The 25,261-nt window shown below is 48.3% G+C and overlaps 1 long non-coding RNA gene across 1 annotated transcript; it reads right to left on the reverse strand.

Moving 5' to 3' along the window:
- Nucleotides 1-9,352: 9,352 nt before the first annotated feature.
- Nucleotides 9,353-18,120, reverse strand: LOC133069623 (uncharacterized). The gene is made up of 3 exons (XR_009695912.1): nt 18,091-18,120; nt 17,213-17,328; nt 9,353-9,856 (listed from the first exon to the last, which is right to left on the reverse strand). It is a non-coding gene; the product is annotated as an uncharacterized LOC133069623 (long non-coding RNA).
- Between the last annotated feature and the right edge of the window lie 7,141 nt (nt 18,121-25,261).

A 25,261-nucleotide genomic window follows, 5' to 3' on the forward strand; every position in this document is an offset into this window, starting at 1 on the left:
GAGGATCAACTATACTTAATTTTAAAAAAAATGTTAGTGAATGGATAAGCGATCCTTGAAGATGTGCAGCCTAACCTCCAAGGAAAGTCAGATGATCCTCCTTGCACCCTTCTCTAACAGATGCAATTATAAGATGCGAAATTGAATTAGCATATTTCTCAACATAAGTTTTTAAAAATGGGATTTTTAAAGTGTTATTTTGAATTTCATCTAACCAAAGTAACCAGTTAGCCAACTTTCTTAGCTAAAATTGGAATTTAATCCTCGTTCTTATTTAGAATCTTTCTGGAAAGATCCAGTGATACTGTTATTGTTTTGCCAAACATGACCAACCAATTCTTAGACGAAAAGGGTAGAAGCAGCCTGGCAATTCCTGGCAAGATTAAAGATAGAATTTCCGTGTGTATGTGTATTCAGTCACTCAGTCGTGTCCGACTCTTTGTGATCCCATGGACTGCAGCTTGCCAGGCTTCCCTGTCCTTCCCTATTTTCTGGAGTTTACTCAAATTCATGTCTATTGAGTCAGTGAGGCTATCCAACCATCTTATCCATATGATCCAGCAATGGCATCTACTTTGGTATCTACTCAAAAGAAATGAAAACCTGTGTATAAACATAATCGTGTTCACAAATGTTCATAGCAGCATTACTCATAATAGCCAAAAAGTGAAAACAACCCAGTCATCAATTGGTGAATGGATAAATAAAATGAGGTATAACTATGCAACGGAAAATTATTCATACATGAAGTAACGATGTATGCTACAACATGGATGAACTTTGAAACACTATGTTAAGTAAAGAAGCTAGATACAAAAGACAGTGGACAGTGTATTGTGTGATTCCATTGTTTATGAAATGTCCAAAATAGGCAAATTCATAGACACAGAGAGTTGATTAGTGGCTGCCTAGGGCTGGAGGGGAGGGTAAGATTAAAGGAATGATGGCTATAGGGCACAACATTTCTTTTTTGGGGTGACAAAAGTATTTTGAGATGGATTGCAGTGATGGTTACACAATTCTGAATATACTAAAAACCACTGCATCCTACAATTTTAAAAGGATGAATTGTATTGTATGTGAATTATATCTCAGGAAAAAAATGGGTATGTTATAAAGGGAAGAGTAAGAAAAAAGTGGGACTTCCCAGGTGGTCCAGTGGTTAAGATTCCATGCTTCCAGTGCAGGGGGTGCCAGTTCAATCCTTAGCTGGGGAACTAAGGAAAAAAAATATGAATGGGGTGAGCGTTGTCAGCATCACAAAGATTAAGAACGGATGGACCCATGAGAGGGAGGGAAGGACTGTGGAGTCCTCCCCACACCCACATTCCTCCTTGGAGGTCAGACCCCTTCCCTCAATACTGCTGCCAAGACGCTGAACCTACCTGCTGAAAACACAAAGACATTTTCAGGTTTACTCATTGGTATTCTTGTACTTCCAGGAAAAAAAAAATCTATCTGTAATTTGACGTGTTAAGGCCAGAGAGTGCATGCAAGCTTCAACTCTTCTCTGGGGGGGCCCATGATGTCATATAGGGATCTTCTGAGTTTCTTTCTCAGGGTCCCTGCTGAGCCTTCCAAGAGCCCAGCCTCAGGGACCTTCATACCCTCTGCAGGAGGTGGCCACCTGCCTCCTCCCAGTGTCAGCCTGCAATGAAGTCCCTCTTGTCTGATTCCGAGTCCATGGCCGATCCCTCCAAGGAATAACAGAATGCATGGAAGGAACTAGGCTCCCAAATAGCACATATAGCAGAGAGAGAAATTCATGTTTCCTCCCCAGTTCCTCAGGGTTCACGCCCAGAGCCCCTGATTAACCCTGCACAGTCACATATGTGATTTACAGAAATCAAATCACCCACCCATGGTATCTTGATGTGGGACCTGGAAACGTCACAAGTGTAAATCTGAGCCTGGAGAGATTCTTGCAGTGTCAGGCCTGCGTCCGCCTACAGCTTCCTCTAGGCTTCAAGCTGGGGCCTGGAAAGCATGAAATTCATCTTCCTTAGCCTTTCACAGACTTTTTGTTTTGACCCAGAAGATGAGTCCTAGTGCTGGGCTATTCAGAGACCAGGGCTTTTTACAAGCATATGGCCTTTGTTTTGAATTTTCCCTGGGAATTTCTGTAATCAAAGCTGACAAATGCTTTTATCCCAGATGGACAGAGATGCTTGGTTCAACTCGGAGGCTTCTTGGTGTCTGCCTGGTCCCTCCTCACCACGGAGAACCCTGAGGCCCCAGCAGTGATGGCTGACTGGCCATGGCTCCTTTCCCTGGGTCCTGTGGTCTGCATTTGGGACCAGGAGCCTGGACCCCTCTGGTTCCATCTGGCTTTCCACGATCTCAGCGCTTCAATGGTCTCTGCATCTTCCCTGGGATAAACACCTCCCTCCCTGCTTGGCTAACATCTTAATTAGGTTTTCCCAGATTGAACCACGTCAGCTTCATACTGTCTGAGGACGCAGATTCTGAAGGATCGTGTGTAAAGCTAGTCATCTTGGGTTTTGCACAAAGGTGAGAAGATGTTGTTGGGTAACTGGAGATGGAGGTTCAAGTCCACTGCTCTGGACGCCCCACTCTGGGCGCTCGGAGGGATGTTTTGATCCGCTCTCACCAGAGGGCGCCACACTCCTTTATTGCTCCCCCAGTCTTGCTTCCAGATTTCAGAGGCTCAGGTAAAGGAGGTGGGCGCTTTCTAGAGTCTCACAATCATGGCTTTGCAAATGACTCAGAGGCATCACGTTGCCTGTTGGGCAGCTTGATGGTTTTAGGAGTGAAAACTCAGCTGACCTGACAAAGGCTCTTTGATCAAATGACCAGCTTTTGTACTGAACCACAGACAGCAAGCAAGAGTTTCCTTCTTGATTCCTATTCCATTTTATGACTCAAAAATAATTTCCTCCTTTTCCAAGGACAGCATCCACCCCATCTGGGATCTTTCGTGGCATAGAGATTAAAAAAAAAAAAAAAAAAAATCCATCTGAAAAAGTGGATCCTTTCTCTAAAAAGAGCCTGTTTACAGACCTGTTAATCTTGGGTGAAGCTGTACTATGCCAAGAAAATGCACCAAGATGTTTATCTTTCTTGGTGCTGCTGGTCATTCAAAGGAGAGCAGGACGGAAGCCCTCAGCCACACCGGGATTGGACTACTGTCCTCTGCCACATGAACAGGGGGTCCAAGGACAGACCTTCCATCAGCACAGCTCTCATGTCCACAGATGAGTGAAAAGCTTCTCAGAACACTACCTGGGGGAGCCCAGCCCAGGAGTCCTTGGAGATGGATATTAACTCTCCCACAAGGGGAGCAAGGGGAGGCATCGTGCCTCACTGTGGTGTATATGTGTGTGTAAAAGTCACAGGGATGCAATCTGGGGGAGTCCCTCCCCCGATTCTGTCCATTGGTGCAGTCTGCACTCAGGATGCAGAAGGTCCTTAGAGCTGTCTCTGTTCTTGGTCTGGGGATCTGTGCTGCTCTGTTTCCCCAGGTGGCCAGTCTCGCTGTGCCTCTTCCACCCATGGGGGTTTCTGGCCTTACTAGGCTCTGTGTCACTGATAATAAAGGTGACTTTCCCTCCTGGCCTGGCGCCCACAGGCTCCAGCGAGCCTGGATCGCTGGGGAGGGCTGCCCAGCAGGCCTCACAATCTAGATACTTTAATTGCAGAGCCCCTCCACGCCTCTCCTGGGATCGCTGGGGGCCCTGGATGGGAAAAGAGGCTCTAGTTTCGTCCAGGACCTCTACAGGTCAGCTTGCCTTGGTCCCCTGGGGTCTGTGTTCTGGCCACCACTACCCTGGCTGGGAGGCACGCCATGTCCCTCAGCCTAGTTTGAGCAAGATTTTGCCCTGGAACTTTAAAAAAAAAATAATTTTCAAAATGTATTTTTGGCTATGCTGGGCCTTTGTTGCTGCATGTGGGCTTTCTCTAGTTGCAGTGAGAAGGGACTACTCTCTAGTTTCGGTACAGGACCTTCTCATTGTGGTGACTTTTCTTGTTGTGGAGCACATGCAGGCTTTAGTAATTGAGGTTCCTGGCCTCTAGAGCACAGGCTCAGTAGTTGTGGTGCTCCGGCTTAGTTTCTCTGAGCCATGTGGGATCTTCCCAGATCAGGGATTGAACCTGTGTCTCCTACATTGGCAGGTGGATTCTTTACTGCCTGGGGCCAGGGAGGCCCCACAAGCTTGAAAAATAATTTTTAAAAGAAATTATTTTGGGGCCATGCTGTCCAGCATGCACCATCTTAGTACCCCGACAAGGGATCAAACCCGCACCTCCTGCAGTGCAAGCATAGAGTCTTAACCACTGGACCGCCAGGGAAGAGCCTGTCCTGGGACATTTTTCCAACAGAGAATTCATGTGGTGGTTGTTGTAGGGGTGAAGGCTCTCAGAAAGACATCAGAAAAACTTGTTTCTCCCACAGGCCATTCTTCTGGAGCTCTCCTGCAGAGGGCCTGGCTCTGCGGGTGCTGCTGCCAAACTGGGTGATGGAGAGGTGCTCTCTGGTTCATGGCTTCCCATGGTTTCCTTTTTAAATGGAACCACTTCTCATGTTTGCCAAATAAGAACTTTAAGGGCAACAGCCACATACTATTCTTCTTCTCCTTCTTTTCAATTTAGCCCTGTTGCAAGGCACACGGCTTCCCTAGTGGCTCAGACAGTAAAGAATCTGCCTGCAATGCAGGAGACTCAGGATCGATCCCTGGGTTGGGAAGATCCCCTGGGGAGGGGAATGGCAACCACTCTAGTAACCTTGCCTGGAGAATTCCGTGGACAGAGGAGCCTGGTGGGCTACAGTCCATCAGGACACAAAGAGTCGGACGTGACTGAGCGAGTAACACTTTGACTTTGTGAGGCGTATGGGATCTTAATTCCCCAACCAGGTATTGAACTTGAGCCCTCGGCAGTGAAAGTATGGAGTCTTAACCATCGGATCACCAGGGAATTCCCTATTCTGATCATTTTTTAAAAAGAAAGCTCTTCCCAGGAAATTGTTTACTCTCAGAATGAATCACCAGTGTATGTTTTTTATTTATTTATTTTTGTCTTCATGGTGCGGCTTGTAGGATCTTAGTTCCCCAATCTGGGATCGAACCCATGCCCCCTGCAGTGGAAACTCGGAGTCTTAACCACTGGACCACCAGGGAAATCCCTGGATGCCCTTTAAATGAAATACAGTTTGCTTTATGAAACACTTGTCACATTTTCCCTGGTATTTTTGCATTTCCCCGCTCATCTGTGACCCTGTTGTCAGGCCCCAGTGTGCCCTGCAGACCTGGGGCCTCTCTCCCACCTTCCCTCCTCTCCCTTAGGTCCTGTGTCTACCTCTGGTGGGACTTGGCATTGGCTTTTCACCAAGACATTTACTTGCATTGCATGTCTCTGCATGCTTATCCTAGCACATCTCCCCATGGCACCTCCAAACTGGCCTCATTACCTTGAATGGCAGTGGGTGGGGGTGCTGCTCAGAGTGGCTAAGCCGGTGGCATCCGACTTGGAAGTTTCTCAGCTTCCTCTACTAACCTGTGACCAAATGGGTATGGGACAGAAATATGCAGGTGAGGGAGAAAGTCTGGATTTGCATTGAAAACCTTTGAAGCATTCCAAGAAGAAACCAAGTTTGAGTCAAACACTAAAGGGTCAGGAACCTACCAGAACTTTCAGCAAGTTCATAATCCCTCTACAGAGACAAGGCACACTGAGAATTTATCACCCCTGGGGGCTGAGGACCAGGCGATGCCCCTGGAGATGCTCCCTTAGGAGCACAGCCCAGACCCGCTGGTCCAGAGCATCCTTCAGCTCTGGCTTTGATGTCACAGCTCAGAAAATGGTCTCAGCCTAGGGGGTGCCTTTTGACTTCTGTCTCTCATACGTGTAAAACTTATACTTTCTCCTTTCCCCAAACAGCTTCTCTTTCATCTTCCCTGTTTTGTCATCTCCCTTCCCCAATCTTCCTCATCCCCAGAGGTGACCCCGTGAGCCGTTCCTCTTCCCTCCATCAGTTGTCCTGGACTGTACATTCTTCCCTTACAAGGTCATGGGGAAGAGCGCTTTTCCTCTTCTGTCTGCTCCCAGCCCACAGGCCTATTCCACCTCTGCTTTCTACACTTTACACAGGGTGGCCACCCGTGGAGCATGCGATTAAATACTAAGTTGACGTGCTGTAAGTTGTCTTGTCTCCTGCTAAAGAAAAAACTATTCAATGACATTTTAAAAAAAAATTTTTTTTTTTTTTTTAATTTATCTGGTTGTGCTGGGTCTTAGTTGGGGCACACAGGATCTTTTAGCTGTGGCATGTGAACTCTTAGTTGGGGCATGTGGAGTCTAGTTCCCGGACCAAGGATGGAACCCGGGCCCCTTGCATTGGACGCATGGGGTCTTAGACCAACAGGGAAGTCTGTAATGACAATTTTGAAGACAGGAAAGCAGACTTTTACTCAAACAGGGACCCCTGCAGTGGGATCTTGCAGTGGGAGAATGATCTCAATTCTGAATAGAGGGTGGGCACGTGGGGGTTTACAGCCAGAGACCAGGGGTGGGTGGGGTTGGTGGATGGAAAATTCCTAAGTGGAAACATCAGGGGTGAGCTAAACCAACCTCACCGGAATTTTGCTAAAGGCAGGACAGGGTGGGCAGACAGCCCCTGGGGACCGGTGGGGGATGAGAAACTGATCAGATTTCGAGGGTGGAGACTTCTTGCTAAAACTGGATTTTGCAAGGAAGGGCATAGATGGGCCTAGAAAGGTCAGAAATCTGAAAAAGTTTGATCAAGCAAAGAATCTTTGTTCTTTTCCGATATTTGCCTATTGGAAGTACCGATTTTTCTTGTCCTCATGTGGTGCCAGGTATTAAGTGTATCCCACAGCTTCTCCATAAAGCTGTAATGTGGGAAAAATGACCTTCTTACCTACGAGACCAGCATTCTCCTCAGGGAACAAAAGGTCTTTGTTTAGGAAAATACCCCATGAAGGGGTGAAAGGTGAAAACCACAGAAAAGGAGACAGGAAACCAAACCAAACCCCAACCACTTTAAACTCTTCTGCATAGTCAAAGAACAGGTATCTGGGGGGAGAGAGAGAAGGGGAGAAGCCTGGAGGGAGAGAGAGAAGCAAGAGGTGGGGGTATGAAGGAAGAGACAGTTGATGGATGTTTAAGAACAAGCAGAAGGCTCATATTATGCTATTAACATTCGTAAACTTGCTTCAACTCCCCAAACCTTCAGCAAGAATGCAAAAATGTCTTTTGACATTATTTTACCCTTACTTGGTTTTCATACAGAAGGCATGAGGTCACACCCATGCCAGAGTTGATGCCAAGCTGGAGAGAAAGCGACAAGCAGAATCAGAGCAGGGGCAGGGCAGACTGGACTGTGGGGCAGAGAAGTGTGATGGGAAGCAATCTCAGGGAGGCTTGGATCTGCCTAAGGGGCTGGAGGGGATGGTGCCTGCAGCCCCATTGGGCACTCAATAAGCCTGCCTAGACTCATCTTGTGGATGGTCTACATACCACCTCCAGACAGGGAGGTGTTAATGTTAAGAGTTCGGTGAGTCTGCTCTTTCAACAGACATTTATGCTGCACCAACTGTGTGGCAGGCACAGTTCCAAAGGAGACACAGGAGGAACCAGCTGATCGGTCCAGTTTCCATTGCTCCCTGGAATAATGCTCGCTTCCTTGCTTAGAAAGCTTTGCCAGATCCTCCTGCCTGGAAGTGATGTCAGCATTAGCACATGTTCCCCAGTGTGGGCGATGATCCCTTCAGGCTCTGCCCCAGCTCACCTATTCAGCCTCCTCCTCTGAAATCCCTCAGGAAGCCCCTCATCCCTCAGTTCATGGCTGATTCCTGCATATTCCCAGGATGCCTCAGGTCAGGCTACAAACCTCCACACACCAGATTCTATTTCTTCTTCTCTGGACCTTTCCTGTTTATCTTTTTGAGCCAGGTCATGGCTGGTGGTCCTTCCTGACCACTCCTTCCTCTCTCCCCAACCCCTCCTCATTCCCCAGGGCCCAACAGCCTCCACCATGTTGGTGTCTGTGTTCTCAAGATGCTCTCAGCGGGCCGAGATGGACCACATTATCATGATCCATTTTCATAGGGTCTCCCCTCTTGGACGGTAAAGAGGAGAGGGACCAGTCTTACTCATCTCAGGGCCCACATGGCACCTGGTGCTCTATCAGCATTGAATTCTCTGGACAGCGAGGCTGAGAGATCCCGAGAACTTTCTCCAGCAACATTAGGACAAGGAACACCAACTATGGCTGCAGCCTGCCCTCTGACTCATTTTCATCCAACTCCCGGTATAAATAGCTCCCTTTCCCCATATCAGAAGCCATCTGCTCCCACTAGCTGCCCAGTCTATAAATATCCTGTTGGATCCAGCCTGCCTTGGCACAGCGGCTGAGAGGACTTGAGGGGACCGAACACCAAAAGAGATGAGGGCGGTGGGAGTGAAGATGCAGAAATCGCCCAATCTCGCACTTTTTGCATCTCCAGCCACAGGCTGACAACACTTCTCACATGGGCTTGGAAACCCCCAAAATATTCCTGGGAATCCGGCAGAGACAGATAAACATCAGCTACTCCTGGTCTGGTGGTTTTCAACACACTGTCTGCCGCGTCTCTCACCGGCTGAGACATAGCTTGGAACTCAATTTGAGGCAACCCTCCCCATTCCAGTGGGATTCCTGCAGGATGGGAAATGATATGGCTTTGAAAGGAGTTGCTTCTCAAGCACATTTCAAACGGAGTCGTGTAACTCTACGCTCCTCAAAGCTCCTTTTTACATTTAACAAACAAAAGACCTCCATTCCACACGGTATTGTGCTCTAAAACCTGCACAGATTGCCAAGGAGGCAAAAAGGAGGTTAGCGTTTGAGAGAAGGGGCCTGGGGTATGTTCCGGTTCCTCCTGCAAACACAAGCCCACTGCAGGCATCACGCACCCTGTTTGTGAAACTGCCTGGTTTGTGGGTACAGCAGAGTGGAGCCTCTTCTTTACTCTCCAGGACCCATCCCACACACCTGGGGGGCTGGTTTCTCTCTAGTATCATCCCTCCCCCCCACCCCCAACCAGGGCACTCTCGGCAGCTCTTGACCTTTGAGCAGCCATTGGGTGGTAGAAAGTTCTCTGGTCAGTTCAAGTCTACAGGGTCTCTCCACAAGGCAGATGAGCAGAGGTTCAATTTCTTGCCCCCCACCCCTAGCTCTGGCTGCACCCAGCCAGGACCCTGCGGTAGATGTGCCTTTCTTCTTCTACTACTTTTTTTTTTTTAATATTTATTTTTATTTTTGGTGGCATCAAGTCTTAGTTGCAGCATGTGGGATCTTCCTTGCAGCACACAGGCTTCTTCTAGATGTGGTGTTCGGGCTTAGTTGCCCCAAGGCATGCAACCAGGGATGGAACCTGTGTCCCCTGCATTGAAAGGCAGATTCTTAACCACTGGACCAGCGGGGAAATCCCCTTCTTGAAGTCCCCTCTGTGTTTTCAGCTGGGATCTCCAGAGAACGGTTAGGAGATAGAGGTATGTTTTTACTCAAGAATTGGGCTTCAAGGATCATGCAGGTGAAGGTGTTCAAGATCTGGAGACGGTAAGCTGGAGACCTGGGAGAGATGAACTTCCCTGGGTGGCTCAGACTGTAAGGAGTCTACCCGCAATGCGGGAGACCTGGATTTGATCCCTGGGTTGGGAAGATTCCCTGAAAAGGAAATGGCAACCCACTCCCGTCTTCTTGTCTGGAAAATCCCATGGATGTAGGAGCTTGGCAGGCTATAGTCCATGGGATCCCAAAGAGTTGGACATGACTGAATGACCTCACTTCTTTCTTGGGAGAGACGAAGGCGTGCATTCCAGTGGGAGCGAGAGTCTGAAGCAGAAAGCAGACAATGTCCCAGTTTGAAGACAGTAGGGCAGAGAGAGAGCTTTCTTTCCTACTCAGCCCTTCAGTGGATTGGAGAGGCCCACCCACAGGGTGCGGGGGTGGGGAGAGTGCCTTTGGTTTCATTCTGTCTGTGGGCTCAAACGCTAAGCTCGTCCACAGACAGCACACGTTTGGCTCAGTACCAGTCCCCTGCGCCTGGTCAAACGACACATGGAATGGACCCCCACACTTGCTTTCTCCACCTTGTCTACTCTCCTCCCTCCCACTAGGGTCCTCCAGCGTGAAGTGGGTGGGGGCACCCATGTCATCAGCCATTGTTTCCTTTGGCCATGGCAGACATTTAAAGCTGTGAGGGGCTTTGGGGTCCCTCAGAGGCTCCCAAGAGCTGGGGGACAGCTCACCTGTAGTTCCCTTGAGGGGGGTGGAGGCTCACCCAGCTGGGGTTTTAGCTTCGTGACTCAGCCCCCGTCTCGGGGCAGCTGTCTGGGGCCAGCTCTTTCTCACGGCCCATATCTGGTCCATGGGAAAGGTAGAAGGTGGAACTCTGTCCCTAATTGTGCAGCCAGCTCTCCTTGTAATGACTTTAGGGCTTCTTGCCATTAAGATTTCTCCAGTATGTGACTAACCCCAAGCTCCTGGGTATGTCTGTCAATCCTGTGAATGGCATCCTCGAAGTCCTCTTTACTAGGCCCCCTCCTCCCATCCATGAGGGAGGGGGCATATCATCCAACATCTCTCTTTAAAGAAGTCTTCTAATTTTGATGCAGCTGTAGAGAATGGACATGTGGACACAGTTGGGGGTCAGGGGAAGGAGAGGGTGGGACCAACTGGGACACTAGGATTGACATACATTGCCTACCATGTGAAAAACGCTAGCTAGTGGGAGCCTGCTATATAGCACAGGGAGCTCAGCTCGGTGTTCTGTGATGACCTGGAGGGGTGGGCTGGGGTGGGAGTGAGACCCCAGAGGCAGGGGGTGTGTATATACAGACAGCTGATTCACGTTCTTGTACAGCAGAAACTAATGCAACATTGTAATCCAGTGTTATTGATATTCCAATAAAGAAAACAGAAACCATCTAATTTCCAATCTCTCCCTGTCAGCCTTGCCACCTGCGGTCTGGGAGGTCACAGCTCTTCTCGGGCCATGCAGACGTGGTCTAGCGCCTCCTTGGAACACAGGAGTAGTTGGTACCTACTGGTTTGTCCTCTGCCTCAGGACCTTCACCAGAGTTGAAACAGAATCATTTTTTAACATCTTATTCTATTTGTATTCGCTGAGGGTACTAGGCTAGCAGTTGGTTTTAATAGTACAGTTGTCTTCTTTGGATTAATGATAGGGATGGACTCAAGGCATGAAAATGTCTATCAAACTCTAGGACAGGGCTTCCCTGGTGGCTCAGTGGTAAAGAATTCACCTGCCAAAGCAGGAGACACAAGTTTGATCCCTGGTCCTGGAAGATCCCACATACAGTGGAGCAACTAAGCGCGTGTGCCACCACTACTGAGGCTGTGCTCTGGAGCCCAGGGACTGCAACTACTGTGCCCATGTGCTGCAACTACTGAAGTCCATGAGCCCTGGAGCTTGTTCTCTGCAGCAAGAGAAGCCACTGCAAAGAGAAGCCCACGAACCGCAACTAGAGAGTAGCCCCTGCTCGCTGCAACTAGAGAAAAACCGGAGCAGCAAATGAAGACCCAGCACAGCCAAAAATTTTAAAAATGAAATAAAGTATATGTATGTGTTTGAAAATGGTGAATAGAGAAGCCTGGATATATTTATTTTTAGAAGCCTAACCCATTGCATTCCCAAGGCCTGCCAACAAGTTCTTCCTCCATATTTGAGATGGATGTCATGTCTGGCGGTGGGAGAACACCCCCAATATTCTTCCATAAAGACATTTATTCAGGCTGCCTCACCTCGCTCTGCTTCCACCTCCCTCCAGCCCGCTGTGGGGCTCCTGGTGCCTGCTCCGAGCGCAGAGAACATTGCCAGGTCAGCAGTACGCACCATCCCTCAGACACGAGGAGTATTATTTAGTCTACAAGCTCTCAGAGGAAATATCTGCTTGCACGTGAAAAATCTCTGGAATTTCTCTGTTCCTCTTAGTCTTGCGTCCCTGTATCTGTTAGACCGCCTGGAAAAGCCTCTGTGTATACAAGCGCTGCCTTGTTCTGAGGCTGGCCACCACAGGCCCAGCTCCAGGACACCTAGATCCCCACCAGTGTCACTCCAAGCTGTTCCTGTCCCTCTGAGACTGGTTATGTCCAGGAGGAGGAAGGGGAAGAGGAAGAAGAGGGAGAGGAAGATGGAGGAGGGAGAGGGAGGAGGGAGAGGATGAAGGAGGATGGAAGAGGGAGGAGGGAAAGGAGAATGGAGAAGGAAGGATGGAAGATGGAGGAGGATGGAGGAAGTAGAAGATGAAGGAGGATGGAAGAGGGAGGAGGGAGGAGAGAGGAGGATGGATGAGGGTGGATGAAGGTGGGAAGAGGGACAGGATGAAGGACGATGGAAGAGGGAGGATGGAGAAGGGTGGATGGAGGAGGGAGGAGGACCCTCTGATGATCAGAAGTGAGAAGTCTTACACAGCTGAGAAAATATAAGAACAAAATCCACAGCCTTAACCCCCCTGGTCCTTGAGTATCTAAGCCTTAACGCTTTTCACTAATGAACGTGAGGAAGATTTGGGATCTAAGTGATAAGGCAGACTCCTAATACCCTGCTTATCCACAGGCTCTGCCTGGGCTGCAGATCCCTCTATTTCCAGCCCCACTCACTCCCCTTCTAGATTCTCCTTCTTCCTCTCTTGAGTGTCCCCTGCTCCCTGACCCTCATACAGGCAACTGACTGTCCACAGATCTGGAGTTTATTTAGATGAGGTGCCCTGGATCCCAGGAGGGCACCCAAGGGCCTCCTAGACAGGCTGAGAAGGCATAAGTACTGAGTATCTCCCTTTAACTCTTTCACACGAAGCCAGGGAAACCTTTCTTCCAGTCTCCCGTGCCTCTCCATCCCTCACCCCCATCACTGTCTCCAGGGCTGTCTTGTCTCCATCCGAGCCCAGTTCTGGCAGCACAAGACCACAACTTTCCAACTCCTTTTAAAAATGTCCTCCTCTTCATGCCTTTGGGTTGGGTTAAACCCAGAAGGTTGGGTTAAGCCAGACTAGCATGGAAAAGGGAAGGTGGAAAAGAAAATTTGGGGGAGAGAGGGTACCCTTTGGAAAACAAGAAATAGTCAACTACCAGGTGTGAGCGTTTTAAATAGAAACCTGCTTACATTGCACTTGCCATAACAACAGCTGGGCTGGGAGGTCCCACTTCTTTTCAGAAGACTAACATTTAACTTCCAGACGGTTCCGGAACAGTCTTACCATCACATGAACTCATGACAGCAAATGCCCAGTGGCCTGGCCTGCCTGTGCATCTCAAATTCCTGGTTCTAAGTTATGTACTAAACCTCTCACATTCGGACACACATACAATGACCCTGTTTTTCAAAATGCAGTCCTACATGGGAATTTATGACATCAAACCCTTAAAAATGTGGAAACTTCAGTTTCAAAATACTTCATAGGGGAAAATAATAAACCTCTTGATTCACGCCGCCTTTGCTCTGCTTATGGCTCGTTTCTGAAACTGTGACTGACTCTGGATTTAAGAGGCATAATCGAGTATTCATATATGCCCGGGCTTAGCACTGCAGACTGCTCCTCTGATCTGGAAATATTTTCCCTTCAGACAGGAATAGAGAGGTTACTTTTGGGTCACTCCCAACCTCACAAAAAGGCTTTTCAAAAAGGAGGGAAGAAAAAAAAGTTTCTGATGTGTCGGGAGAAACCAGTGAGCTTTCAAATGATCGAGACGTGGTGAGCCTCCGGGGCTGTGAACCGCTTGGGTGGGGAGTGGGTGAGAAGGGCAGGGTTCCAGGGGGGCGGAGAGGGGTGGAGGCCCCGTTTCCTCCAGGTGTCCTTTACACAGACTTTCCAGCCCGGCTGCTGGCTGCAGGCTCCGTCCCTCTCCAGTGGCTGGGGCATCAGCTCCCGCGATCTTTCTGGAAAGCTTGTGTAACGGCCGTCCGCCTGCCTGTGGCTGCCTCACCCACTGCCCCGCCAGTCCCAGGGCTCTGTTAACAACCAGGGAGGTGACAACATGTCAGATGCATTTCCTCCTCAGGAGCTTGTAAAAAGCAGACCCGGTTGGCCCCGGCAGAGCGAACACCTGTGTTCCTAAATCATCGAAGGTTCTGCCTTTTCTCTGGAATGACCTCCCCTTTCCTGTGTCTGTTGGAAAAGCAGAATATACAGAATCAAGGGGGCAGTGAGGAAGAGAGGCAAACTATTTGTCCAACTCTTCCAATCTCTTTGAGGAATCAGGAAGCTTCTTTCAGCTTCTACAACTATTGAGTTCCTTTGCTGTTGTTGTTTAGTTGCCAAGTCCTGTCTGACTCTTTGCGACCCCATGGACCGCAGCACGCCACTGTCTCCCAGAGTTTGCTCAAACTCATGTCCATTGAGTCGGTGATCCCATCCAACCATCTCATCCTCTGCTGCCCCCTTCTCATTTTGCCTCAATCTTTCTCAGCATTAGAGTCTTTTCCAGTGAATCGGTTCTTCACATCAGGTAGCCAAAGTGTGGGAGCTTCAGCTTTAGGATCAGTCCTTTCAATGCATATTCAGGTTGATTTCCTTTAGAACTGACTGGTTTTATCTCCCTGCTATCCAATGGACTCTCAAGAGTCTTCTCCAGCTCCGCAGTTCAAAAGCATCAATTCTTCAGCACTCAGTCTTCTTTACATCCAACTCTCACATCTGTACATGACTACTGGAAAAACCATAGCTTTGACTATACAGAACTTTGTTGGCAAGTGATGTCTCTGCTTTTTAACATACTGTCTAGGTTGTCATGAAGCACAAGCTGGAATCAAATTTGCCAGGAGAAATATCAATAACCTCAGATATGCAGATGACACCACCCTTAAGGCGAAAAGTGAAGAAGAACTAAAGAACCTCTTGACAAAAGTGAAAGAGGAGAGTGAAAAAGTTGACTTAAAGCTCAACATTCAGAAAACTAAGATCATGGCATCCGGTCCCATCACTTCATGGGAAATAGATGGGGAAACAGTGGTAGACTTTATTTTTGGGGGCTCCAAAATCACTGCAGATGGTGACTGCAGTCATGAAATTAAAAGACGCTTACTCCTTGACAGGAAAATTATGACCAGCCTAGATAGCATATTAAAAAGCAGAGACATTACTTTGCCAACAAAGGTCCATCTAGTCAAGGCTATGGTTTTTCCAGTAGTCATGTATGGATGTGAGAGTTGGACTACAAAGAAAGCTGAGCACCGAAGAATTGATGCTTTTGAACTGTGGTGTTGGAGAAGACTCTTGAGAGTCCCTTGGACTGCAAGGAGATGAAACCAGTCCATCCTAAAGGAGATCAGTCCTGAGTGTTCATTGTAAGGACTGATGTTGAAGCTGAAACTCCAATACTTTGGCCACCTGATGCAAAGAATTGACTCATTTGAAAAGACCCTGATGCTAGGAAAGATTGAAGGAGGGAGGAGAAGGGGACAAGACAGGATGAGATGGTTGGATGGCATCACTGACTCAACGGACATGAGTTTGAGTAAACTCTGGGAGTTGGTGATGGACAGGGAGGCCTGGTGTGCTGCAGTCCATGGGGTGGCAAAGAGTCAGACATGACTGAGCACTTGAACTGAACTGAACTGAACTGAAGTTGTCATAGCCTTCCTTCCAGGGAGCAAGTGTCTTTGAATTTCATGGCTGAAGTCACCATATGCAGTGATTTTAGAGCTCAAGAAAGTAAAATCTGTCAGTTTTCACCTTTTCTCCTTCTATTTGCCATGAAGTGAGTTCCTTAGAGTGAATGCCTAATCACTGAATAGACTTTTGCAAAAACATCCAGTGTCTTGGGTGGTACCCAGTGTGCAGGGGACACTCAGGAAATATTTCAACGTGTATTTAATGTTGTTCACTCACTAAATCATGTCTGACTCTTTGTGATCCCATGGACTGCAGCACAACAGGCTCCTGTATCCTCCACTATCTCCCAGAGTTTGCTCGAAGTCATGTCCATGGAGTCGGTGATGCCATCCAACCATCTCATCCTCTGTTGTCCCCTTCTCCTGCCTTCAATCTTTCCCAGCATTAGGGTCTTTTCCAGTGAGTTGGCTCTTCACATAAGGTAGCCAAAGTATTGGAGCTTCAGTTTCAGCATCACTCCTTCCAATGGACACTCAGGGTTGATTTCCTTCAGGACTGACTTGTTTGATCTCCTTGCTGTCCAAAGGACTCTCAAGAGTATTCTCCAACACCACAGTTTGAAAGCATCAATTCTTTGGCACTCAGCCTCCTTTACGGTGGATATGTAAGCCCTGTTACAGGTACTGGGCTGTGACAGTGGACAAATATCAAAATCCCTGCCCGCACAGAGCTGTGTTCCAGTGGGGGAGGCAGGCAGAGAACAGACAGGGGGCAGCTGCTGTTACAGATATGGATGAGAGCTCCAAGGATCATCTGTGTGGAAGGAGGACACACAGGGGTGGGTGGCTGGCGTGGTCTGGGGAGGAGCGTGGTTGGGAAGGTCTCACTGGCTGGCAGGCATGTGGATGAAGACCTAAAGGAAGGGATCGAGGGAGCCACATGGATGACCCTGAGAGTATGTTCCAGATGGAGGAAGCAGCATGTGCCAAGACCCCAGATGCATGTGTGTCTGATAAGTTAAAGAATCAGCAGGATGGCTGGGGTGGCAGCAACTGAGTGGACAGAGAGCTGAGGTGATGAGGTCAGAGGGGGTGAAGGAAGGAACTTTGTTTAGAGTCTAGTGTTCAAAAACTCCCAGAAGCACATGGAAGGTGACATGACAATGATGGCTAGAACAGGCAACAGCACTGACAGCAAGTCATGGGGGTTTGGGTCACGGGGATGAGTGGATGGAGCACCTTGGGGCTGACACAGGTTGTACTCTCTTTTTCAAAAATATTTCTGGCTGTGCTTGGGCTCAGTATTTGTGGTGCCCGGGTTTAGCTGCCCCTTGGCATGTGGGATCTTCTTGGACCAGGGATTGAACCCATGTCCCCTGCATTAGCAGGTGAATTTGCAACCACTAGACCACCAGAGAAGTCTCAGGTGGTACTCCAGAGGGAGGATGTCAGGAAAGTGATCTGAATCCGACTCGACTCGAATGGGCTCTTTAGATCCTCTGGTGGGCAGAGATGTTCTGAGGTCTCCTGTGCCCCAGGACTCACCTTTTGGATGAGAGAGAAAGCAGAGTATTCCTAAAACAACCCTGCTGAGGTCAGAGGAGGAGACAGCTTACCTCTTTACATCTGGAACTGTGGCTCCTCCACACTGCTTTCCGGGATGTGTGTTAGCAGCCACCGGTCTCATTGCTCTGTTAGGAGGTGCGAATGTGGGTTGTGGCACATCCTCTGCCTTGGCAAGGTTGAGAAAGAGGAAGCTTCCTTGTTGAATCTGCCTTTGCCTGCAGCTCCTAAACCACTTTCTACTCCAGATTCCCCTCCACTCTGCCCCAGATTTTAAGTGAAACTATCTCAGCATATGATTTCCATGATCACTGTGGAATCCAAACCAAATTGCTATCTCTAACCTTCCTAGAACCTTATCTCATTGAGATAAAGACATTTGGGCTTCCCTGGTTGCTCAGACAGTAAAGAATCTGCTCCCAGTGCGAGATTCCTGGGTTCGATCCCTGGATTGGGAAGATCCCCTGGAGAAGGGAATGACAACCCTCTCCAGTATTCTTGCCTGGAGAATCCTCATGGACAGAGGAGCCTGGCTGACTAAGTCCATGGGGTCGCAAAGAGTCAGAAACGACTGAGTGACTAAACACACACACACACACATGCACACTCCAGAGCTGAGAAATAGCTGCTTCAGACTCAGACTCCAGGCTTTATCCTGCTGCCAACTCACGGCTGCAGTCAGGAAGGGGAGTGGGTCAGTGACACTGAAGTCTACTGCTGCCCGTGCAGCCTTTAGGAGCTTAGCCCTGCCTTTCCCTGGAGCATCATCACCTTTCCTCTCTGCCCTCAACAGTTTTCCGGGTCCCCTCCGCAAACTTTGGGGATGTCACTCCGTAAACGAGTGTTCTGAGCCCTCCTGAGCTTTTGTTCTTGTTTTCATCGGTGTGGGGAGTTGGCCCAGAGGACGCTCTGGCCTGTGGGACATAGTTACCTCTGGAGGTGGCTTCCAAGGCATTCTGAGTCATTCTCACACCACACAAGTGGAACCATCCTGGAATAAATAATTAAAAAAAAAAAAAAAAAACACAAAAAAACCCAAAAACCTACCCAGTTTCCTGGCAGTTCTGAAACTCATAAGGGGCAAGATGTTGCAATACTGGGGGGGCAGGTTGAAGAGTGAACTGTTGTACTGTGGGAAACTTGGACGTGATCTCATCGAGCCCAGGCTGCTGCGCGGGCTCTGTCTGCTTCTACAGGGAAGTGTCAGCGAAGCGGGGAGGAGAGCCAAGCCCCAGAAAATGCCAGAGCAAGTGGCTAATGTGGGTGAGCTGTGAGAAGGCGGCCCTGACATCCCTGGTCAGATGCGAGTGAGAACGCGGTCTCCTGACCACTCTGGTTTCTTTGCTGAAAGCCCAGCTGTGCTGGGAACTGACCTCATTCATGAAGTAAACACTGAATCAGATACCAGCAGGCCTAGCCCTGGGTAAGTGGGAACAACACGGACGTTTCCATAATTACGAAGCTGCCAGCTGGATCTGGGAAGAGCAGCTCTCAATATGTCAATCGGAGTGAGTTCATCACCTGCTCCTGCCAAAGGAATCAGAAGCCAGTTTGCCTCGTTGCGGTTGAAATTATTTATGTGAAAATGCTTTCCTTACATTGTCGTTTTTATATCCCAAATAATGTACTGGAAAGCAGTGTAGTCTAGCAACTGGAAGACGAGATTGGGAATCCGTGGATTGGCGCCCAGTCCTGGCCGGGTCTACAGCCCTTCCCTTCCCTGTGCCAGCAGCCGCTGTGCTCAGGATCTTGTTACTGGAAGGCGGGGGCTGTAGAGCAGGGACCTGTCTCATGATCAGGCTTGGCTGTGCTCCTGGGTCCTGGTGTTCATGTGTCCCACGTGGAGGTCACGCTCACCGTCAGCTTTTGCTGTCCACTCGGGATTCTGCTGAGCCTGTGCGCCCACCTGAGAGGTTACTCATGACCTGACTTCCCGTTTCCACCTGGCTCCTTCTCCCTTTTACACACAGCTCATTCAGGGGGTGAAAGAAATCCTTTGCTCCTCCATAAACAGCTGAGACCACTGTTTGCAAGGCATTCATAACTGGGGGGAGAAATTACTTCTAATCCTTGCCACATTTTGCCTCAGAGGGTGAAGAATCTGCCTGCAATGCAGCAGACCTGGGTTCGATTCCTGGGTTGGGAAGATCCCCTGGAGAAGGGAATGGCAACCCACTCTAGCATTCCTGCCTGGAGAATTCCATGGACGGAGGAGCCTGGCAGGCTACATATAGTCAATGGGGTTGCAAAGAGTCAGACACGACTGAGCGACTAACACTAACTTCTAATGGCTATTACATTTTTGTCCTCATTTACTTCTCTTTCCTGAGAGAAGTAAATGGGGGAGCAGGGCTGCCTGAGTCCTAAGCCCAGCTCCTCTGCCCTTCAGGATGGGTGACCTCAGGCAAGTCACTTAAACTCTGCTTTGTACCTCCAGCTCATCATTTGTGGGGAAAAAAAAAAAAGTGAAAACAGCACTGACTCTGCAGGGGTGCTGTTGGGATTAAAGGGTTAAATCGTGTGAAGCACTCAGGACCGCGCTTGGCACACACATAGGACAGCTAAGTAGCAGCCTTTGTTATCATTCTTACGGTTATTATTAGTATGAATGAGCAAGAACACACAGCAAGGAATGGCCATCTTTACGTAAGCTGGTGGTAAATTTACAAGGTGAAAAATCAACAACTAGTTCGCAGACATGGCTATAAGAAGCCAGGTGGCCAGAGTTAAGACTGACTCATTATGTCACTTAAATCAGTTACTTAGTTTCTCTTTTAGTTTCTTTATATGTTACATGGGGGTATTTACTGTTCCTTCCTTAGAATAATCTTGTCTGATGATTATTATTTTTTTTAATCTTATTTAGCTATCTATTTGAACTTCCTGGTGGTTCAGCAGTAAAGAATCCGCCTGCCAAGCAAGAGACTGGATTTTGATCTCTGGATCAGGAAGATCCCCGGGAGAAGGAAATGGCAACCCACTCCAGTATTCTTGCCTGGGAAATCCCATGGAGAGCAGAGCCTGGCAGGCTACAGTCCATGGGGTCACAAAGGAGTCACACATGACTTTGTGTATTAATTTAGTTTTTGGCTGTACCACATGCTGTGTGGGATCTTAGTTTCCCAACCAGGGATCGAACTGACATTCTCTGCACCCCTGCGTTGGAAGTGTGCAGTCTTAACCACTGGACCACTAGGGAAATCCCAAAGTGATGACTTCTGACTTTAGTTTGAGAGTTTCTCATGAAATCTTTATGGACAAAATAGTGACCAACAGGCTTCGAGAGCTTGAAGGGACAATAGGTAATCATGTGTCACATCTCCCTCTAAGGTGACACAACTTGCTCAAGGCCACACAACTAATTAGTGTTCAGGCTGGAGTCTGTACCTGGCCCCTGTCCCAGTTGCAGGCTCTGCCCCCTTGCCCCTCCTCCCCGTGGCTCCCGGGTGTGGTCAGGTGGAATCCAAACAGTGCCCGGGACAGTGTCCTCCCAAGGCGTTCTGCAGTGGCCTGCCCAACAGTCCTATCCTTGGCCCTAAACTCTTCAACATCCTATCAACAGCTTGGATGAAGCCAAAGATAACTGCTTATCAACCGTGCAAACAACACAGGGCTGTGTGGGAAGGCCAGTATGTTGGAATCACAGAATCGGGATCCAAATTATCTCAACAGGAAGGAATGATTGATGGAATCCAGCAAGATAAAATGTAACTGGAATACATGTAAGCTCCCGCATCTAGCTCCAAAACTCGATTGCAAAAGTATAGGATGTGGTTGGAAAACATGTCCAGCTTCACCCATAATCAAAGAAATGAAATGGAAGCAAGCGTGAGATAATCACTCTCCCCTATCAGATTGGCAACAATTAAAAGAGTGAAAATTCCCCAGTTTGGTGGCGAGGGAGTGAGGAAATAGGCTCTCCTGTAAACTGACTGTGGGCATATAAACAGAAAGCACCCATTCTGGAGGGTGATCTGGAAATGTAGAGCAGAAACTATTAAATGTACCACTTGTCCCAGTGGTTTCTCTTACCAGAATGAATCCAAAGACAGTTATGTTATGATTTATGTACAAGGAGAGTCATAAAATTACTTTTAAGAGAAGAACACTTTTTGGGGAAGAGGGTGGTGTTCAGTTTGGGGACAGAAGTCTCAACACCATGCAGGGCCCCGTGGAGCTCCTGGGCACACGGCCTTTCTGTGTCCCCCGTTTCTTTTTTCTTTTAAAAATAATTTTGCTTATGTATTTATTTTTAGGGAACAGCCTTCATTCAGCCTCCATGACCTTCCTTAAATTCCAATGGGCAGATTCAAGCTCTTGTTAATTAGGGAAGGGAGGGGATGTGAGACCAGGGAGGAATAAACAGTCAAGAGCAGCCTTGGAGCAAGGGCCCATTTCCCTATCAATGTATACACACAATAATATCTTTGAGCTATTTTGCAGATACCGAAACCCCCTCCAGGTGGGAGAAGTTAATGATTAACGATGATATGCTACTCACAAGCATGCAGACCCCAGAGCAGCTGACCTGAAGGTTGACGATGTGGACTCCTACTTACCTCACCACCAACCCATCGGAAGAATGTCCATAAGTTAATCACCCTCTTTGAACAATTACTAGAAAACTTCTCACTGTCTTCCCCAAGTTGGGACACATGGTTTTGAAGGCATGAGCCTGCTGTGTCCCCCTTTGCCTGGCTAAGCAATACAGCTAATTTTTTTTTCTACTTCACTCAAAACTCTGTCTCCGAGATTTGATTTAGCACTGGTGTACAGAGAAACTGAGCTTTTGGTATCAGTCTCAGAGGCCTAAGAAGGGTACCATACAGCTATTATCAAATACTTGACTCTATAAAGAGGAGGCGTTAGGGTCTGTGTAGCTCAAGGCCAGACCAGGACTTACAAGAGGTAATATATATACATGATACACGTGCTTAGCCGCTAAGTAGCGTTCAACTCTTTGAGACTCCAGGAACTGTAGCCCACCAGGCTCCTCTGTCCATGAGATTTTCCAGGCAAGGATACTGGAGTAGTTTGCCATTCCCTTCTCCAGGGGATCTTCCCAACCCAGGGATCGAACCCAGGTATCCCACATTGCAGGCAGATTCTTTACCACCTGAGCCACCAGGGAAGCAGCAGATTCCAAAGTTCATTTGGCCCCCAATTAGGATGGGCTATCCTGTAGATTCCCAGTCACTGGCAGATGGCCCCTTGTCCAGGCTGTCAAAGTGGGTAGTTATTGCTCCTTAGCCCCTGAGATGAAATGCTCATCTTGTTCCCCTCCAACGCAAAGAAACAATGAACTTTGCTGCATGAAGTCATCAGAGGGTAGACTGACCACTCTCCACTCACCAGGGTGGGAGGGAGATGACACCGGGTTTCACTTCCTGATATGAATTCTAGGAATGAACTGAGAACCCTCTGTCCTCACCATTACTGAGAGTCTGTGGGAGATGACCACCCCCTTTACCCCAAGTCTTTTAGGACTACCTGCTGTGAATCCATTTCACCAAAGGTAAAGCCTAAGGGAAGCTTTTTAGCTGGGCCTGAAAAAAATAAGGATGAGTGCTCCCTCTCACCAAATCATTTCCACTGTATTTTGGCTTCCAGGGGTAAGTGTTCATCTGCTCTATCTACACATTTTCTCTTTGTGTTAGTTTCATCTAAAACTTTCCGTTTCAATCACAAATCACATCTGTCTAAGCTATGTTGTATCCAACGCCCCCGAATGTGGAGACTGGTTTCTTTTGGATGCTTCTTACTACACTTGTGTGTTTATCATTTCAGTTTGTTAAGCCTGTGTCTGGTCTCTTTTTCAGCTCTCTATCAACTGTGTCAGGGGGCACTATTAAAAATACTCATATTTGGGGTTTCCCTGGTGGCTCGGTGGTAAAGAATCTGCCTGCCAATGCAGGAGACAGAGTTCGATTGCTGATTTGGGAAGACCCCACATGCAGCGGAGCAGCTAACCCCAAGCACCACAACTCCTGAGGCCATGTGCTGCAACTACGGAAGCCCGTACACCTAGAGCCTATGCTCTTCAACAAGCGAAGTCACCCCAGTGAGAAGCCCGTGCACTGCAATTAGAGAGTAGCCCCCGCCTGCCTCAGCTAGAGAACAGCCCCCACTCGCCGCAACAAGAGAGTAGCCCATGCAGCAATGAAGACCCAGCACAGCCAAAAATAAAATAAATAAATACAATTATTTTTAAAAATACTCATAGTTAATCCTTCATTGAGCCCTTGAATGAGACACTCATCATGTAATCTATCAGATAATCCTCACCAGCCCACAACCTTGGAGCTGGGGACAGCCTCCCTCCACTCATTGTGCTCAGAGGAATCTTTTCATAAGACAACACTTATCACATCATCAATCACAGGCCTAGGTGGCTTCCAGGGTCCTGTTGCCCCCAAACCCCAGTGTATCTCCTACCAACACCCCTCACTCCAAGCTCAAGCTACATGGACCTATCATCTTTTCCAAGTTGTCATACTCTTTCCAGTCATGGAATTTCTGTGTATATTCTTCCCTATCCCTGAGGTTCCCCTTGTCCCATCTCTCCTTCCTATGCATCCTTTGGGCTTTAATTAATGTTATTTCCAGCCCTCAGCACCTCAGAATATGACTGCTTTTGGAGACAGAGCCTCTAATAAGTTAATTATGTTAAAATGAGAAAATTAATGTGGGCCCTTATCCGATCTGGCTGCTGTCTTCATGAGACGAGATTAGGACATCTGGAGAGAAGCCGTGGTTGCAAGTGCACAGAAGAAAGGCCTTGTGGGACTTCCCTGGTGGTCTAGTGGTTAAGACTCCACACTTCCACCACAAGGGGCATGGGTTCAATCCCTCTTCTGGGAACTAAGATCCCACATACTGTGCAGTATGGACAACTTTTTTTTTTTTTTTTAATCCATGTGAGGATGCAGGGAGAAGGTGTCAGTCTGTAAGCCAAGGAAAGAGGCCTCAGGGGGAACCAAACTTGCTTGCACCTTGATCTTGGACTTCCAGCCTCCAGGACTGTGAGAAAATAACTGTCTGTTGTTGAAGCCACCTGGCCTGTGGTATTCTGTTGCAGCAGCCCAAGCTGACTAATGCTATTAAAAAGTCACTCCCTCAGAGAGATTCCCCACCAACACTCCCCATTCAGCACTATATTGTTTCTTCTCTGTCATGCACATCACAGTTTGCAATTAGTCACATATTTGGAAGACTACCTGGATGTCGACTGTATCCCATCCTCAGGATCCAGACACCCGGACAGGAGGAAATGTGTGTTTAGGTTCTCCACAGAGTCTCCAGCAACTAGCAAGCACGGTGCTTGCTGGTCACATGGGGGTGAGGTGTTGAATGAAAGTCTGAAATATTATTTCACTGACATTAAGAATAAATGCCATGAAGCCCAGTGGAAGTGTGGGATTCTGTAACTCAAAATCAGAGGTTAGAGAATACCGTTCTTTTCTCCATCTCTCCCTCTCTCTCTCTTTCCCATGCCTTGAAGCATGTGGGATCTTAGTTCCCAAACTAGGGATTGAACCCACTCCCCCTGCATTGGAAGCACAAAGTCTTAACCACTGGACTCCCAGGGAAGTCTGAGAATGCGTATCTGCATAAGGATTATTTGAGTCAAGCCTTGATGGAGGTGAGAGAGGGAGACTTGGGGCTATTTGAGGACAAGCTCCAAGGAGGTAAAAGCAAGTTCAGTGTCCTGGAGGCAGACGGAAGCCTGGCAAAATGACCTATATGGCTGGAGTAAAGGAAGTTAAGTAAGTTGAAATTAGGAGAGGGGCTCAGAAAGCTTCCAGGGGCCAGGTGATGGAGGACATTTATGCGTGTGTGTTCAGTTGCTCAGTTGTGTCTGACTCTGTGTGACCCCATGGACTGTAGCCCACTATGTTCTTCTGTCTATGGGATTAACCAAGCAAAAATACTGGAGTGGGTTGCCTTTTCCTCCTCCAGGGGATCCCCCTGATCCAGGGATCAAACCTGTGTCTCCTGGGTTGACAGGAGGATTCTTTACCACTGAACCACCAGGGAAGCCCCGGAGGACATTTGTAGCCATGGTCAAACTTTGGCTTTTACTTGAGTGAGAGAGAAGTCTT

Source organism: Dama dama, chromosome 14 (genome assembly GCF_033118175.1).
Source record: "Dama dama isolate Ldn47 chromosome 14, ASM3311817v1, whole genome shotgun sequence".
NCBI classification, from domain to species: Eukaryota; Metazoa; Chordata; class Mammalia; order Artiodactyla; family Cervidae; genus Dama; species Dama dama.